Source organism: Manacus candei, unplaced genomic scaffold, assembly GCF_025592945.1.
Source record: "Manacus candei isolate 608988 ecotype Guabito, Panama unplaced genomic scaffold, ASM2559294v1 h1tg000051l, whole genome shotgun sequence".
NCBI lineage: Eukaryota > Metazoa > Chordata > Aves > Passeriformes > Pipridae > Manacus > Manacus candei.
The window spans coordinates 291,550-308,352 of record NW_026138099.1 but is presented as its reverse complement, the minus strand read 5'-3'; the positions used below and the strand labels follow the sequence as shown (position 1 = coordinate 308,352).

The following is a 16,803-nucleotide window of genomic DNA, read 5'->3' as shown; positions in this document are numbered from 1 at the left end:
CACTGTGACAAAAAATAGTATCCTCCAAGAGCACAGTTAGCACAGAGTTAGTTTAAAGATAGAAGACAGAGCAAAGGGGAAAATGGATGTTCAAAGATATGGGTGCTGAGAATGAATATGATAAAGCACTTTTCTTTTGGGAAATGCAGGCAATAAATTCAGCCAACTACACACACAGAGCTGCCCCCCATCCCCTTCTCCCCAAAGAAATGTGTAAAACCTCTCAAAAATCTTTGTTGTTCAGCTCCTAAAGTAATCAGATTTTTATTACTGGTAAGTTCCATGCTGCAACTGCTAAAAGCCTAAAGAAGATGAAGTAAGAAGCAAGCTTATTTCCAGACTTACCTGAAAGCAGAATCTTTTCCCAGCAGCCAGGAAGCAAATGCTTAGCTTTTCACCAGAATTCCAGCTTGACTCAAGTTAACAGGTGTCCTAGGTTTCTCCAAGTACCCTTCAAGTGTAAAGTATCTCAAAATCCTTTAAAGAAAATAAATAGTTACAAGACAATAGCTGTGCCCACCACAATACACACAATGTCATGAATTATAAAGTCTGGACCATTTGAACCAGGTTGCAGGTTGCAAGTCTTACTGGGGGGAAAATATTAGACTCTTGAATGCAAGTAGCCAGGTCTGTTTTGCTTGCAGCGTTGACCCACTGTCATACAGATGATGAACGGTCTGCCAGTGCCAAGACTGTCTATATATTATAGTGTACTGAACTGCTGTACAAGTGGAGCCAGCTACTGAGCTGAACTATCTTGAACTGCAAGATCTGAATTTGTTTGTCTAAATTCACCACAAAGTATTTAATAAGTGCTAAAGTGCTTACTAATACTCCAGGTCAAAGGGAAAAGTCAAGCAGATAAGAAAAAGTACAAGAACCTCTGAAAAAAACCAAACCAAAACAAAAACCCCAAAAAACAACCACCAGGGAGAAGGAGCATGGAAAAAATGAAAAGAAATAGAAATGTACACAGTAGCAATCCAGAGAGTTGTGGTGAAACATTTATGCATACTAAAGTAAAAAAGTTTCTCTAACATTTTACCAGGTAATGCAAAATTACTAATTTAAAATTACTAATTTAAAACTTTAAATATTATCCTTATTTTGAATAAAGGATTGATAGAAAGGTAAAGGCACAAGGTGAATGAGTCTCAATTTAAACATACATTTTAAATTTAATACCACTTGCCTGAGAGTGGTAGTTGAGCAGAGGAAAAACTAGTATCAGTTCTGCTTCTAAAGGAACAACAACAATAACTGAATAAAAGCACCTAAAGTTGAAGGGGAGCAGAAGAAAGAAGTGTTGACTAGTTAAAATTCCAAGCTAGTATATGCTCGATTCTCTGCAATCTCCCTCTGCCTTTTCACATTGCCTGTGAATCCTCTCACCTACACAGTGGAAACAGGCAGCGTCTTCACGGGAAATTTCTCCAGATGCGTGAAGTTCCAAATCAGAAAGCTGCATTCACTGTAATAGTGCTACCAACAGTACAACAAATTAAATGGACTGCAAGAAATTATATATAATTTTCACCTCTTCCTTTCTCTTCAGAAAAGCACATAATTGCCTCACTCCAAGGTCAATTCGGTGTCACTGAGCCACTGACTCACCTTCTCACTGATCCACCTTTTCAATGCTATGAAATTTTGACATTGGCAAGGTTCATGCAAAAGGGAAGAGTATAACCCCTCCAACAGTTACCTTTCATATGAAGTTTTCACATTTGCCAAAACGTAACAGAATAGCATGGAACACAGTATCCTACTTCTTGGATAAATATCCTAACCATGAAACTACTGCACAAAATGGCAAGCACTATCACAAAGCAATTTTCTTTTGCTCAAAATAATGGCTAAAGAAATGAACTTGTACCATTTCATTCAGACCTCATATTTGGACATGACTATTAGGCATTGCTGTGAGTGCCTGTTAGACTACAGAGGACTTGTAAGGACACCATCTTCCTGAACACTAAGTTGACATACCTGTATTAGATGAACACCCAGACGCTCAGCCTCTTCAAGGTAGTAATAATTCTGGTCAGACATTGTAACAGGATTCAGAGGAAATTTTACTGATGTAAGTTCTGGGGCTCTCAACATAACTGGGATGTGGACTTCCTGAAGCAAGTCCAGAGCAGGGCAATAAAAATGAGTGGGGTGATGGAACAACTCTCCTATGAAGACAAGCTACATGAATTGGGACTGTTCAGCCTGAAGATGAAAAGGCTCTGGGGAGACTTTATAGTAGCTTTCCAGTACCTAGAGGGGGTCTCCAAAAGAGCTGGAAAGGGACTTTTTACAAGGGCATGTAGTGATAGGACAAGAAGCAATAACTTTAAACTGTTTAGGTTAGATGTGAGGAAGAAATTTTTTACTGTGAGGGGGTTCCCCCAGTCCAGTGCAGATTAAACCAGAAGCAAACTGACCTTTCATTTCACATACCCTAGTCTCAGAAGCTGTTCATAGGTCAAAAACATTCTTTTTCAAGGTATTTGTGAGTCTGTTTAAACAAAACCATCTAAAAAGACTTCTGTACTCTTCATTCTGTAGGTCATCTTAATTCCAAAATACTACTTATGATTTACATTTTTAAACATAGCAGTAAATTATTTGCAGGAACTATTTACCTAAGTAAATCTACACTTGCAGGAATAAGGTCTGTGTTCAAAATTTAGAATAAGCAGCAACATGTGACAGCAACAGCCACTGTCTCAGTACCAAAAGCAACCTATCCAAAAAGCTTGTAGAGAGCAAAACACCGTGACAACCAGCATTCTAAATGTGGCAAAACCACATGAATACCCCACACAATATGGAAAACAGCAGTATATTACTTGACATTATACAAAAAAACATTCACCAGGACAGCAGAATGCTCATCCTTTGACAGCAGTAAGAACTGGCCACTGCTACTGATACAGCAGTGCTGCCTCTACCATCTCATCCTCCTGTACCTTAAGGAGGACTGGCCTTTTGCAAAAGGCTTAGCAATTATATTTTAAGTAGTGCCTCTGGCTATTTAATCTTTTACTCTGTCACGCATGACATATTGTTTTCCAGTTCAGCATCCCAAGCGACAACTTCCACAAGTATCTTTTTAAAAAACTGGTTGTTTGTGCTTTTTTTCAGGGAAAGCAGTTCTATTTTAAAGTCATACAAACCAGCAAGGTTATCAGATGCAAAAAATTTCCCTAATAAAAACATAAGACCTAATGTTGGATAAAAAAATCTCACAGGCTAATTGGGGATGCCAGAGTTATTTATACAAATTGCTTTGAATCCTGAAAGCTTAATCCACAGCACAATACATACATGTTTTGGTTACCTATAAACCAACTTAAAACTCTAGCGATTGAAAACCTGGGGAAATCCTTCAAGCTTTACAACTAAGTTTCAAGTTGGTAAACACTACATCATACTCAACCACAATCTAGTAAACAGAACCATATACATAAATAATTATAACTGATGTGGTAGTGAAAATTTGTTTTCTGAAGTTGACTATTCCTAGCCCAGTTCCTGAACCTTCTTCTACAAGAACTGGAAAACAAAAACATAGACTTCCTACTCCAGGACAAATCTTACTTTTCAGAGGAAGTTTCATAGGAATTAAAGTCCTAGTCAATAGTCCAGAGGGAGACAATTTTCAGAATCAGCTATTTCTTTAATTAAATTCTAAAATAGGGTGGAATGGCTTTGAATACACACTAAACAGTTATTGCTTCCTAATACTTTAACATGCAGCCATACAAAAAACTTTTACTGCCATCAAAATATTATAATATCCCTAAAGGTACATTAGAAGTATTTCTTCTATGAAAAGAATTTTGTTCAAGATAGTAGAAAAACTAGAGATACTTTTCCTCCAGATATAATTGCAAGACTTTATGTGGAAAGGGTAGAAAGTAGTCCTTCATCTAATGACTAAATACCCAACACTTCTAAGTAGAAAAAAAAATCTGAAGTTTTTGGTCAAAGAGAGTCTAATTTTTAAATCCAAAACAAAATGAAAAGACTAACAATCCCTACCAGTCAAAGAAAAAATACTTCTGAAAATCAGCTATGCCTTTCCCTTGTACCGTTTGCTATAAATATTTATAGTAGGGAACAAAAAAGTCAGCTGATTAGCTCACCCATTGCTGCATTATAGCAAACTGCTGACTTTTTGACATGACTAGGTAAACTGCAACATACAATCAGACATTCAAAACGACATACATAAAGCTTCACAGAAGACTGAAGCACCAAAGTCCTTTACAGCAGCTTGCCAACTATGTCACACAGCCATCACCACCAGTCCACTTAACTGTAAAAAGAAGGTCTGACACATGTAGCCAGAAAAGCTGTAAATACCCAATAATGATTATGAAAGAAAGAAAAGCATTGGCCAGGAAAAGGCAAAATAAAAAACAGTACTTCATTTTTTGCCTGGAAAGAAGCTCCTAGAAAGTTACTGGCATTGCAAGCATAAGATTACTTCAAGATATGACAAACTTGCTATCACCAGGGTCACATGGGATCACGTTCAAAGCTGACATGATTTAAGCTGACAGAAATACTGCAGAAGTCAGCTACTTCTTATCCCACTAGCATAACCCTTTCATCAGGTAGAAAGTGAATGGCACAGGGAGGGAGAAGGGAGCAACAAAAAAGCCAGAAGAAAAAGGACAACCATAGCAGAAACTAAGCATTTCCCTACACCAGGAACTGAACAAGAACTGGAAACCTTGTAACTTTAGCCAGCTCTTGGAAATGCTCCATTAATACAGTGGGAAATGTCAGAGGTGCTTTCCAGCACCTAACCCAGTGACTGCTCCTTTGGTTTACACTGTCTCGATGGTTAAGGTCAGCCTGTAAAAAAATCAACCCAAACATCTAAACTTGCTAGTTCTAGATGAGTTAAAGCAAACCCTCAATCCTGGTTTTAATCTGGACAAAAAAAAAAAAAAAGAAAAGAAAAAAAAATCCATGGTTCTATGTTGCAGATTTATCTATTCAAATACCTTCAAGCCCTTCAACCTCATTAGTGCACAGAAACACAATCACCACAACCCATAATACTCTCAGCAACTGTTCTCACTTTTAAAATCTTAATTTTGATCGTTTTGCTTATGAATTATACTTGGAGCAATTAAAACAGTATTGCCTACCTCCAGTATGCAAAAGCCTGGACATTCTGTTTCTCATAAACTTTAAGTTGTACAGAAGTTGTAGTGAAAATGTATATGTGCCTTGTAATGCACTGAATGTTTTAGGACTGTCACCTTTGCGGCTGTTGCAAAAAAGAGGAAGGATGTTTGGGTGCTCCCCTCCTCCCCACTACTTCCAGTCTTTCTATGCTTAACTGTTACAAAACTGTATTTTCAATGTAAACAATGCTGAATCATCCATGTATCCAGGCCACACACTGGACAGTTCATAATCTTCTTGATGCGTAGCGCAGGATATTGGACAGTTAAGCTGTGGAGAGTGGCAGGACCTGAAAACATACCCAGAGACACACTGCCGTTATAAATCCCTCCTACGTGCTCACACAAGCAGCTGCCCTGTTCAGCACTCTCACGCTCACTCCAAGAAAATTGACTTCCCGCCTATGTTGTTTAAGGAGTTTCAACATTTCAATTACTGCAGTTATATTCCAGAGTCAGGGTGACTCAAGCAGCATTCAGTTCTTTCAGGCATTAGCAATTCGTATCATAGGAGCAATATCCTAAGAGCACACAGCTCGCAGATAACAGGAATTAAAGGAGATGTTTCAAATAACACACTGAGAGCCAAAACCAGGTGATCCCCAGCTATGTCTAGCAGAGTATCATCATAAATTTTAAAGACTGTGAAGTCTCTAATCATAAGACACACTGCTGACAAGCTGTTGAGTGACAAGCTGAACACCTTTCCTAAACTAAAACCTAAAAATGAGGTGAAATAGCAATCTCCTTCTGTAAGCCAAGACGACTTCAGAGAGCCCTTCTCCTGATTTTTTCCCTTTTAATTGTAGCTTCTAACACATAATTTCAGTGAATTTGCTCCCAGAAGCAGTAAGCTAACCAATATAAATCTTCTACCAAGAAACCTGAATATTTTTCAAGTTCAAAAGCTTGTATTTGGAAGACGATCTGTGAACACGAAACCTAAAATATGAGCACTGTCACCTCCAACACCTAAACTGAAAGTTAAGCCTGAGATCAGGTATCATTTCACACATAGATCAGGTGTCACTTCACACACCAAGACTACTCCTTGGTTTAGTATCATTTCCTTGCTTTCTGAAAAAAATAAAAATACTTTTTTTGAAGCTTAAAATCAAAAAAGTACTTCCCTTAATTTATGCTGGCATGAAAAAAAATTCCCAGTAGTGAACTGAAACATCAGAAACTATGTGTTAAAATTATTTTTATGGTAAATAAGAACATCTCCATAAAAAGAGATTGTCTTGCCCCTCTTCCACCCAAGAAATAAAAAAATATTCCAACACAGACTTGCACTCACAACACATAGCATGAGATATAATTTCCAGAAAAACTCTTCCGTCTCAAGTATGATTTCACTGAAGGATTAACCAGAAGGTGGGGCTATCCCACTAGCAACATCCAGTCACCCAACATAATACAAAATACACACTGAAAGCTACAAGCAAAACAAGGAAGATTTTCAAGAAATATAACCTACAAAGGCAGTGCACACATGTATTTCTCTAAAGGAACAACATTTGTGGGAATATTCGTTGGAGAGCTAATTCCCTCATGACAGAAAAATAAATACACAAAAATCAACATTCATATCACAAGACTATACAGAAGTTTCATAGTGTTTTTACACTATACAGTTACACAGATGAATTCAACCTCTGCCTGTAGATACTAAAGAAAGTCTACCGCTCTAATTATCTGTAATAACAGTTCATTCAGCTCAGGACTCCTAAACATCTGACAAAGCTCAGTGCCCGAAAACAGTTTACACTGAAGAAATACACCACGCCACCCCTTGATATGCAACCTATTTCTCAAACCTTCTCTGTCGAGTATTTGAACTGACACCTAGAGAAAAATACGTGATATGACAGATTTCCATCACTGCAAGAGGAGGCAGGAAAAGGAGGGGGCAGAGGGGGAAGAAAAACCAAACCCTAAATATAACACACCCCTACACACGGAGCGTTAAGTTAGGCAGACGTTGGGTAGGCCAAGTCGCGCGGTACATGAGGGAAGTGTTATTCCAACCGCCGTGTTTTCCATGCAATGCCCGCGCTGGGTCACCCGTCCAGCGGGACAGGGGGCACGGAGCCGCAGCGTCCGGAGGCCGGAAAGGCCGGGGGTCACCTGCAGCCTTTGCAGCAGCAGGACTGCCCGGCAGTGCCCCCCGTAGGCGCGGCGCGGAGGAAGCAGCTCGCCCCGCGGCCAGCGCCGGCCTCCGTGCGGCTCCACCCCGCGCTGCGGGCAGACCCGACCCGCCGGGCCCGGACACCAGGCACCGCTCCTACCGTAGGGCCCGCGCCCACCTCCGCGGGCGGGAGCGCGCGGCCCAGGCTGCCCCGCCGCTCCCCGGCAGGTACGCGCCCCGCAGCCGCGGGGAGCCGGCACGGAGGAGCCCCGCCCCGCCCCGCCCCAGTCCCGGCTCCGGCGCCGGCCCCGCCCCGCTGCGGCCCGCTCCGCGCTGCCGGGGACGATGCCCGGCCGCGGGGCTTCACCTTCGCGGTAGGCGGGGAACCCCTCACTCACCCCGCGGCGCTCCAGCGGGGGCGCCGTGCGGCGCCGGCTCCGCGCTGCGCCCCCGCCGTCCTCACGCGCGGCAGGACCTGCCCGCACCGCAGCGCGTCACCGGCCCCGCCGCGCCCCGCCCGCGCGCAAGCGCCGCCACCGCCGCCGCGGGGGGGAGCGGTGCCCGCGCTGGCCCGGCCGGGGGGAGCTCACGGATGTGGGATCGGCCGCGCGAGGTGCGTGAATCCGCCGCGCCCGCCGCCGCACCCGCTCACGGCCGAGCTGTTCGTACCGATATAAGATATACAGGTACCTAAGGGCGGGTGCCAAGAGGACGGAGCCAGGCTCTGCTCGGTGGTGCCAAAAAATTGGACTGGAGGCCACGGGCAGAAACTGATGCACAGGAAGTTCCACCTGAACATTTAGAAGAACTTCCTTACTGTGCAGCTGACCGAGAACTGGGAGGGATTGCCCAGAGAGGTTGTAGGGTCTCCCTCTCTGGAGCCCAAGACTAGCTCAGTTGGTTAGAGCATAGTGCTAATAAGGCCAAGTCAAAAGTTTGATCCCGGTACAGGCTGTCCACTTAAGAGTTGAACTTGATGACCCTTGAGGGTATCTTCTAACTCAAAATATTCTGTGATCCTGTGAGATACTCAAGAACTACCTCGATGCAATCCTGTGCCACGTGCTCTGTGATAACCCTGCTTTCAGCAGGGAGGTTGGACCTGATGACCTACTGTGGTCCCTTCCAACCGGATGGATTCTGTGACTTAGAATTCCACAACTCCATTGGGTGCTTCTCCACAGCCCAACCTTCACCTGCTTTTTATGGCAATCACAGTGAAACCAAGGAATCCCACTGCCCAGGACATTGAAGAATCATGGAAGCGAGGAAGAAAACTCAGTGATTTGTAACTGTCAAAGGCTTCAATTCCCCCCACACACACCTTTTCTGCTCCAAATCTTTGCAAACGAGAAATAATACCTCATACATACCAGAACATTCTACGGCAAATTAACCTTCACATGCCTGGCTCCTGGTTTTCAACTGCTCAGTATCACTGATGACCTCTAGAAATGGGCAATTTAATCTCCCTCTCTGACACTTGTTAAGGTGGAACAGTATTTCTTTCTTCATTAAGTTCCTCAAATGAAGAAACTGCTAAGAATACCAAGGCCAAATCCAAATACTGATAGTTGTTTACAAAACTTATATGGGAGAAGCAGCCTTTAGTGAAGGCTGCTAAACTGAAATCCAGTTCAAATCTCACACTAATAATAGTCAAAAATAAAGGCACAATCCCTAATAGAAATATGCAAAGTTAATTTCCCAATAACATTGTGTATCCATGGAGTCGGCCATTCTTAGTCTTGTTCAGTACAAAGCAGATTTCAGATCCTTAAAACTACACACTTTTATTCATCTTCCCTTCCAAAGTACATATACTTGGCTACCGCATTTGCAATTCCTGTCCTACACACATCATTCATTCCACTCACAAAGACAAGAGCAAAGACAGCCAAGACTTTTCTACTGCCTAGGAAGTAGCTATGTGTTTTGTGTGATAATTTGCTACCCTTCCATGGGGCTGATTCACCTGAAGAATTGTTTATAGTTACTGTTTGTTAGTCCTTTAACTTGGGTGGTGTTGCAGTGTTAGAAAGGTAAGTTCTGCTTATCGTCCATGCAACAGTCCACAGATGATCCCTGCAGAAAACATACACATCTAAACCTTATGGACACAGAACAAAGTTGCTTTACTGGCAAGTCAGAAGAAACCACGCAAGTGAGGAGCAGTGGACTACTTTTGTGTAGATATGGCAGATGGGAGATCCTGGTCCTCCTATCTCCTGTTTATGCATAGATGCTTTAATAAATTTTCTTAAGTCCCCATCCCACCATACTAACAAAAATGGATAGTCAGTTGTCCATTTATTCTGCTATTCACTTGGTCTTTCTTTGGCAAATAATTCAACATTAATTATGCTTCCTAGAACTTGTAAACCTATGGATTATGATCATAAAACATACATGTATTGGGAAGGAGATTCCTCCCTCTCTTACAAGGTTCTCCAGTTATCTAGCACGAATGAGAAGAATGCAGGTTATCAGAATGCAGGACTTTACCAGTACATTGGCAACAGATAGGAACAGAAAACAGTACAGCTACAAGGTGTCTGTGAATTCTATTAATAGAATTATTTTAAATGCATAGTTCTGTCTGAAGCAAGGCAGAAGACATGGAATAAATTCAAATATGACTCAGGCAAAGACAAAAATAGTGTCAGCCAGGCTCGGGTAAGTAAAGAGCAAATAAGGGGGGGTGTAGATAAAAATCTCTTGAATTTTTTTAAAGCTGAAGTCAGAGTAAGTGTACTTAAGTTAGTTATGAAAACAATGTTTTAAACAGCTCTGTATGTGTCCTGACACATGACAAAAATAAATCGGTTCAAAATATGAGAATTCTTTACTGAAGAAAGAAGACACAGCAAAAGCTCCAATTAATTTAACACTGCCAAAAAGTGTGATTTCATTTAAGAAAAAATGAATTAAAATACTTGTATCAGTTACTGAAACCCATTTACTTTTCTCACTGTTAATGTAAACAAAGAATGCAGAACATAATTGGATGGGGAGGTTGCATTAATCTTGATTATTCCACCCAAAAGATTGCTCTATGGAGAACCATTTTTACTAGCTAAACATTTATTTATGGAAAGTTAAAGGTCACTGAATGATTGAACCTAGATTTTCTTTTTTTGATAGATAAATTGATTCAAAGTTTAGGATTTATTTGTACAGAGAACAAGTTTACCTTTAAAAAAACAGACTCTGATGTACAAAGGCAGTAGCAGGCCACTGCTGTTCTTATAACAATTCTCACAAATTCAGATGAGACTGAAGGAATCTGCCCTAGCTTTGTTTGTTTTCAAACATAATACTGTGTGCAAAAGTGAGTTGTTTATCCATTGAATCTCTTATAGAGACATAGTTAAAAATCATGTTAAATCAAATACAATTCTAAACAGTTATCTCATGCTATGTAGTTAATATAATGGTTCATTATTCTTTTGATTTCACAAAATTTTGCAACATTTCAACTAAAATCTTTAATAGGTATTGTGCTGGTTTAAAGGTAAACCAGCAGGGGAAATGGACTCAACTCAAAAAAGAGATTATAAGTCAGAATAACAATTTAATAAAATAATACAGTAAGTACAATTATACAGACAAACAATTGGTTTTAACCCACAAAACCCAAATGTATAACCCAGCACCCTGGAGCATGAACAGAGTGATGTTCTTTTGGCCCCAAGTCCAAAGGAAAAGGAGAGGGGAAAACCTGTTGGTGAGAGTGCTGTTGCAGTCTGGTTGAAAAGAGGTGGTTGCAGTCCAGTCGAGAGTGGTGGTTGAGAGCGGTGATCTGCAGTCTTCCTCTGGATCCCATGAGTGGTAAAAAAAGTTCCAAGACTACAAGATTATATATTCTCCAGTTCAGGCAGGAATGCTCAGTACCTCCCTCAGGGCGGGGAGTTTCACAAAGGGTGTGAGGAACAGGGAGACACCCTTCTATATCGCAGGCCTCTTAACACCTACTCTGTAGCCTGAGGAGTCAGGCTGCTCTGGGCAGAGGGTGTAAATAGTCTATTGAAAACAGTTTCTGGGAAATGGCATGGAAGGCTATAGAATACACAGTTTTGGGTTACACCCATCCAGTGATGAACTGGTCTCAGCTGTCCTAACTAGGACAGGCATACAAAACTACTGCAAACAATTTACATTTTTACTTGGAGCAAATCATAAATCTGTGGTGTTTTGAAAAAAGTGATTGCAAATTATACGGCCATTAAGTAAATGTTTGATGGGGAGCCAGGCATTCATCTCTGAAAACAGCAGCAACAGTAATACTGTCTTGTGGAGCAGAATTTCACATAAAATTAAGTCTCTAGGTTTGACCAAGTGACCCACCTAGGGGATGAGGGAAAGGTTGTAGATGTAGTCTACCTGGGCCTTTGATGCTCTCTCCCACAGCATTCTCCTGGAGAAACTGCCTGCTCATGGAATGCACAGGTGCAGTTTGCTGGGTTAAAAAATGGCTGGATGGCTGGGCTGAGAGTGGTGGTGAATGGAGTAACTTCCAGCTGGTGGCTGGTCACTAGGGGTGTTCCCCAGGGCTCAGTGCTGGGCCAGTCCTATTTAATATCTTTACCAATTATTTAGATGAGGGGATCAAGTTCCCCCTCAGTTTGCAGATGACACCAAGTTGGGTGGGAGTGTTCATCTGCTGGAGGGCAAGAAGGCTCTACAGAGGGATCTGGATAGGCTGGATCCATGGGCTGAGAACTAGAGTTTGGGGTTCAAAAAAGCAAAGTGCTGTGTCCTGCCTTTGCATCACAACAGCCCCAGGCAGCACTATAGGCTTGGGGAAGAGTGGCTGGAAAGCTGCCCAGCAGAAAAGAACCTTCTGGCTGCCAGCCGGCTGAATGAGCCAGCAGCGTGCCCAGCTGGCCAAGGAGGCCAATGGCATACTGGCTTTTATCAGAAATAGTGTGGCCAGCAGGACAGGACTAGGGAAGAGATGGTCCCTCTGTACTCGGTGTGTACTGTGAGGCTGCACCTCAAATCCTGTGTTTGGTACTGGGCCCCTCACTTCAGGAAGGACATTGGGGTGCTGGAGCTTGTACAGAGAAAGGCAAGGAACTGGGAAAGGATGTGGAGCGCATGTCCTATGAGCAGTGGCTGAGGAAGATGGAGTTTTTTAGCCTGGAGAAAACAAGGCTCAGTGGTGACCTAATCACTCTCTACAACTACCTAAAATAGGGCGTAACTTGCTCTACTCCCAGGCAAGTAGCAACAGGACAAAAGGACACAGCCTCAAGCTGTGCCAGAGGAAGTTCAGGCTGGAACATCAGGAAGGATTTTTTCACTGAAAGGGTAGTTAAGCATTGGAACCAGCTTCCCAGGGAGGTGGTGGACTCACCATCCCAGGAAGCGTTCAATAAATGACTGGACATGGAACTTAGTGCTAGGGTTTTGTTGGCATGGTAGTGTTTGGTCAAAGGTTGGACCTGGAGGTCTTTTCCAACGTCAATGATTCTATGATTTGTAGAGCATTTGGTCATAGGAATGTACCTTTTAATGGAACAACCTAAGCACTTAGGAAAGAATTAAAAAATATATGCCAATCTACACTCTATGTGGAAAGACAAGGACATTAGAGCTTTCATAAGATAAAAAGGCAGCTTACATTTTTACATAAATCCCATTTGCATTCATTTAGTATTACTGACAAGGCAATACAAGCAACGAATTAAGTGACATTTTGCAGAGACACAAGTTTTCAGAAAAGAACGGGCTTCTCACTCCCAACTGCATGTTTATAATCTGTTAAAAAACATTTACTACTAAGTAAGCAATACAGTATGACTTCCAGGATCAGACATACAGCTAAATAATCACAAGTAATTTCGAAAGTTAATAGTTATCCCCCTGGGAGCAGGAAAGGGATGTAAAGCATTAGAACAGACTGACCATGGAAGAGGTGGAGCCACCATCTCTAGAAGTGTTCAAAAACATGTGGATATGGCACTTGAGGACATGGTGTAATGATGAGCACGGCAGTGGTGCTAAATTAGTTGATAGCTGGACTTGAAGTACTTTTCCAGCTTTAATAATTCTCTGATTCTAGGATAAAAGCAAGGAGTACAAGAAAAAGCTCTGCAAAATAATTTAATGGGTTGCAGCATATAAGCATTTTTAGATCCTATCCTGTTCCTTTCAAATTATCAACTGGCTAATCATTGTTTCCTATTAAAACTTAACCTCTCTTAGTTAAATCTACCTTGCCTGTTGCTATACTTCCATGTACTCAACATATCCAGTCAGTTCCAGATAATGAATACTGCTAACAGCTCTCCTTAACTCTGAAAACCAATCACGCCTTCACGTGGGAGCCAGCACTTGTCTACATACACATTGGAGAATTTGGTTTTGGCTCTTTATCTCTAGATTTCTCGTTCCTTGATAACCATTAGAACTTGGCACTTCTCCAGCATTGGCTCTGTTCTTTTTCACCTTTGAGATCTTTTGTGCTCTATTACAGGTGTATTTCAATGCATACAAAAGCATTTCAGTTCAACTTCATATCTGTGGTTCATTCAGCTACTTTTCTTTTGTAATGCTGAAAATGAGATAACCTACCAATATTCTTCATACAAAATTCAGAATGTATAGGTTTGTATCCCGATGGATAATGTTCATCTAACTGTTGTGGAGAGTGGGGGTCAGAAAGAGTGGGTTTTTCAGGGCAGGAAGGGGGCAGGTTTCTAAAGTGATGCCCTGTGTTTCACAGGTTCATACCAAGTCAGCCACTTTTTTTTTCCATATGCCCAGTGACAATCACATTTAATGTATATGTGTAGGATGTTAACAAACCCACTGTGACCCAGCCAAACTCAAGAGGGAATCTCATCTGTTTCAGTTAAACAAGAATGTCAGTACTCACAGCATAAAAAAAATAATTAAAAAAATTATGTGTATAATTTTTAGCCTATCTGAAGGTTACCTTCTTTCTATTTAGGAAAGTATTTGCTTACTGTGAGGCAGCTCCCTTTTCCTTATCTCTCTGCACCAATTGCTTCCATTAACAAGGAGATCCAAAGCAATGATAAGTTCCTGAAAAATCAGTCGTACTTTAAGCAAGGCAAAAGATAAAGAATAATTTTCAGAAATGATTATGAAATACCTTCTTCTTGGGGGAAAGCTATAAAGGTATCTTGCAGCAGATGACCATTTCCACAATTGACTTCTTGAGGGAGAGGAGGGTTCTCTGTGTTATTCATAAAATGATAAACAAATGATTTAATTTTGTACAAACAGGTCAATAAGTAATTCTACATGCTTTACATTTCTTGATCTTTAGAGTAAACTAGGGAAACTTATCTCTTAAATCTGCTTCCATTTAGCATGCTTTAAGAACAGCATCTAGAGCATGAGGAGACTACATTATTAATAGAACTTACTCATAAATCATGTTTTTTCATTTGATTTAATTGACCTTTGTGCAAACAGTACTTCAAAGGCTGCAGATGCCTTTTTGCTTATGCCAGTCAAAATTCCTTTTACAGGATTTTTTGTTTTTAAGACACAGTAGAGGACAAGTTTGCTCATTTCTTCTCTTAAGTATTCTTTAAAAATTCATAATGCTTTAGTATGAGTTTCTGCAGTGTAAAAATAGGCATCCTGTATTACAAACTCATACAAAATACATCACTAGCTTCAACATTAATGTGATATCATTCTGGAAAGACAAAAATAGCAGGCAGTCAACTGACTATACCCTAAACTGGTACATGGTTAGCTGAAGTATTCTTAAACAAAGCAGCCTATTTAAGTCAAAAACATGATGGTATGTTCTTACTGTATTACAGGAACAAAGGTACTCCATAAGTAATACTGAAGCAAGTTCCTTATAATTCTTAACCTACTCCCACTTCAACAAGAAGGAAGCAAAAACATGTTTTGGTCACACTACAAAGAATTAGCTGGAGGTTGCTCTTCTTCTCTGTTTTGCTTAATGTTGAGAACTACTTTGTGGAGCTTACACATATGTGCTTGACTAAGAAAACAAGAGATACTTTTGTAATAAACTCCAAGGCATTTTAAATACTAGTGACTTTTGTAAACCATCCCCACAAAAAAAAAATTGTGTGTGTAATCTAAAAATAACTAAAAAGCGATTTTATTTTTCTGGATGTTCCCATGCACCTATCACATGTGCCAGAAGTTAGATCAGTCCTTCACAGAATTCTGTCAGTGTGCTTCATTGCATCATTTCAGGTTGAAGTGCTTTGATATTCTCAAAGCAAAGCATCTCAACTTAGGGGTTACTGCAGTGAGCATGTGTTAACTTTTTTACCGCTATAGTCCTTTCCCACAGATATAAACAAGCTGCTGTTCATGTTTGATGCCTGGTATTTTGCCAAGAGAAGTGGTAATTCCTTACATTTATTTACAATGGATCCATCGCCATGATGACTTCATAAAAATCAGCTTATAATTGCAACCACTTAGTCTGCACAGAACCACAAATAGATAATTTTTAATGGAAGCATCCGTGACAAACTTCAAACAAACTACTTTTTCAGAAAGTAATTTTTGTAAAATATTGGGGTTTTTTAAAAAAAATTTCATCGTTAAATGATTATTAGAGATTATATGGACTACAGCCCTTCTCTCTTGAAATTAAAAATGGAATTCACCAAAAAAATCAACTGTCTTTCTACAGAACAGAGTGCCGGTCAAGGTATCACTGTCTGCTCTATTAGACAGCTAGCTTTCATTTACAAATGTTTTAACCACTATCGGGTTTAATAATAATGATCTGTTCTTTGCTACCATAACATTAGGATCATTACAAGATGTCTGTTATATAGTGTTGCATATCACCCCTTAAATTACTTGTGAGTGCAACGGTGAACCACCAGATATTTCAACAGCCATCGAGCTGAGGACATTTCTTTCAGATAAAAGTAGGTGCTGTCATTGGTTTAACAGAAGCTCTCACTAAGATTTCTGCTCATGCTTTCCACCAAGGACAAATGTTCTGTACTTCATGCATGTTGAATAGAAAGGTTGATGGATAAAGTTAGTGTTTTTATTTTAAAATCTAACTCCTTTTGCAAAACCTTGGAAATAAAATCTACTTAAGGCAGCCCGTACTTGGTGAGTAAAGCTGCTTTTACATTGGTGATCTTGGCCAGAAACTCTGTAAGCATTCAGTCTATGTTCTAAAACCGCAGTTCCCTAAAACTTCCCTCCCGACAAGAGATAAACAGCACATCTCGGTAAACCGTACAGAAAACACACAGGTAACCTCTAGCAGAGAACGTAAGGGAGATGGTAAAAGGAAAGAGAGGGAACGTCTGACACAGGAAAAAAACCAACCAACCAACCAAAAAAAAACCACCAAAACGCTTCGAGTCTGCTTCCAGTTCAGCAAACTGCCGGAACGAGACCCGCGCCGGCCGCTCCGCGCCGACCTCGCCCCGACCCCGTGCCCCGACCCGCACCGGGCGGGCATCGGCCGGCACCGGA

The 16,803-nt window shown here is 41.0% G+C and overlaps 1 protein-coding gene across 11 annotated transcripts in view; it reads right to left on the bottom strand.

Moving 5' to 3' along the window:
* AGTPBP1 (ATP/GTP binding carboxypeptidase 1) overlaps positions 1–7,834 on the bottom strand; it is a 57,416-nt gene extending 49,582 nt beyond the window's left edge. For 2 of the 11 annotated variants that reach the window (XR_007906909.1, XM_051801363.1), the window contains exons 1-2: positions 1,396–6,273; positions 346–477 (exon numbers count right to left, since the gene is read on the bottom strand). The gene's annotated coding sequence lies outside the window, so the exon portion shown is untranslated. Of the gene's footprint in view, positions 1–345; positions 478–591; positions 1,357–1,395; positions 6,276–7,160; positions 7,452–7,489; positions 7,575–7,727 lie in introns of those variants that run through there. The other 9 variants (XM_051801357.1, XM_051801356.1, XM_051801358.1 and 6 more) reach the window with 9 other exon arrangements.
* Between the last annotated feature and the right edge of the window lie 8,969 nt (positions 7,835–16,803).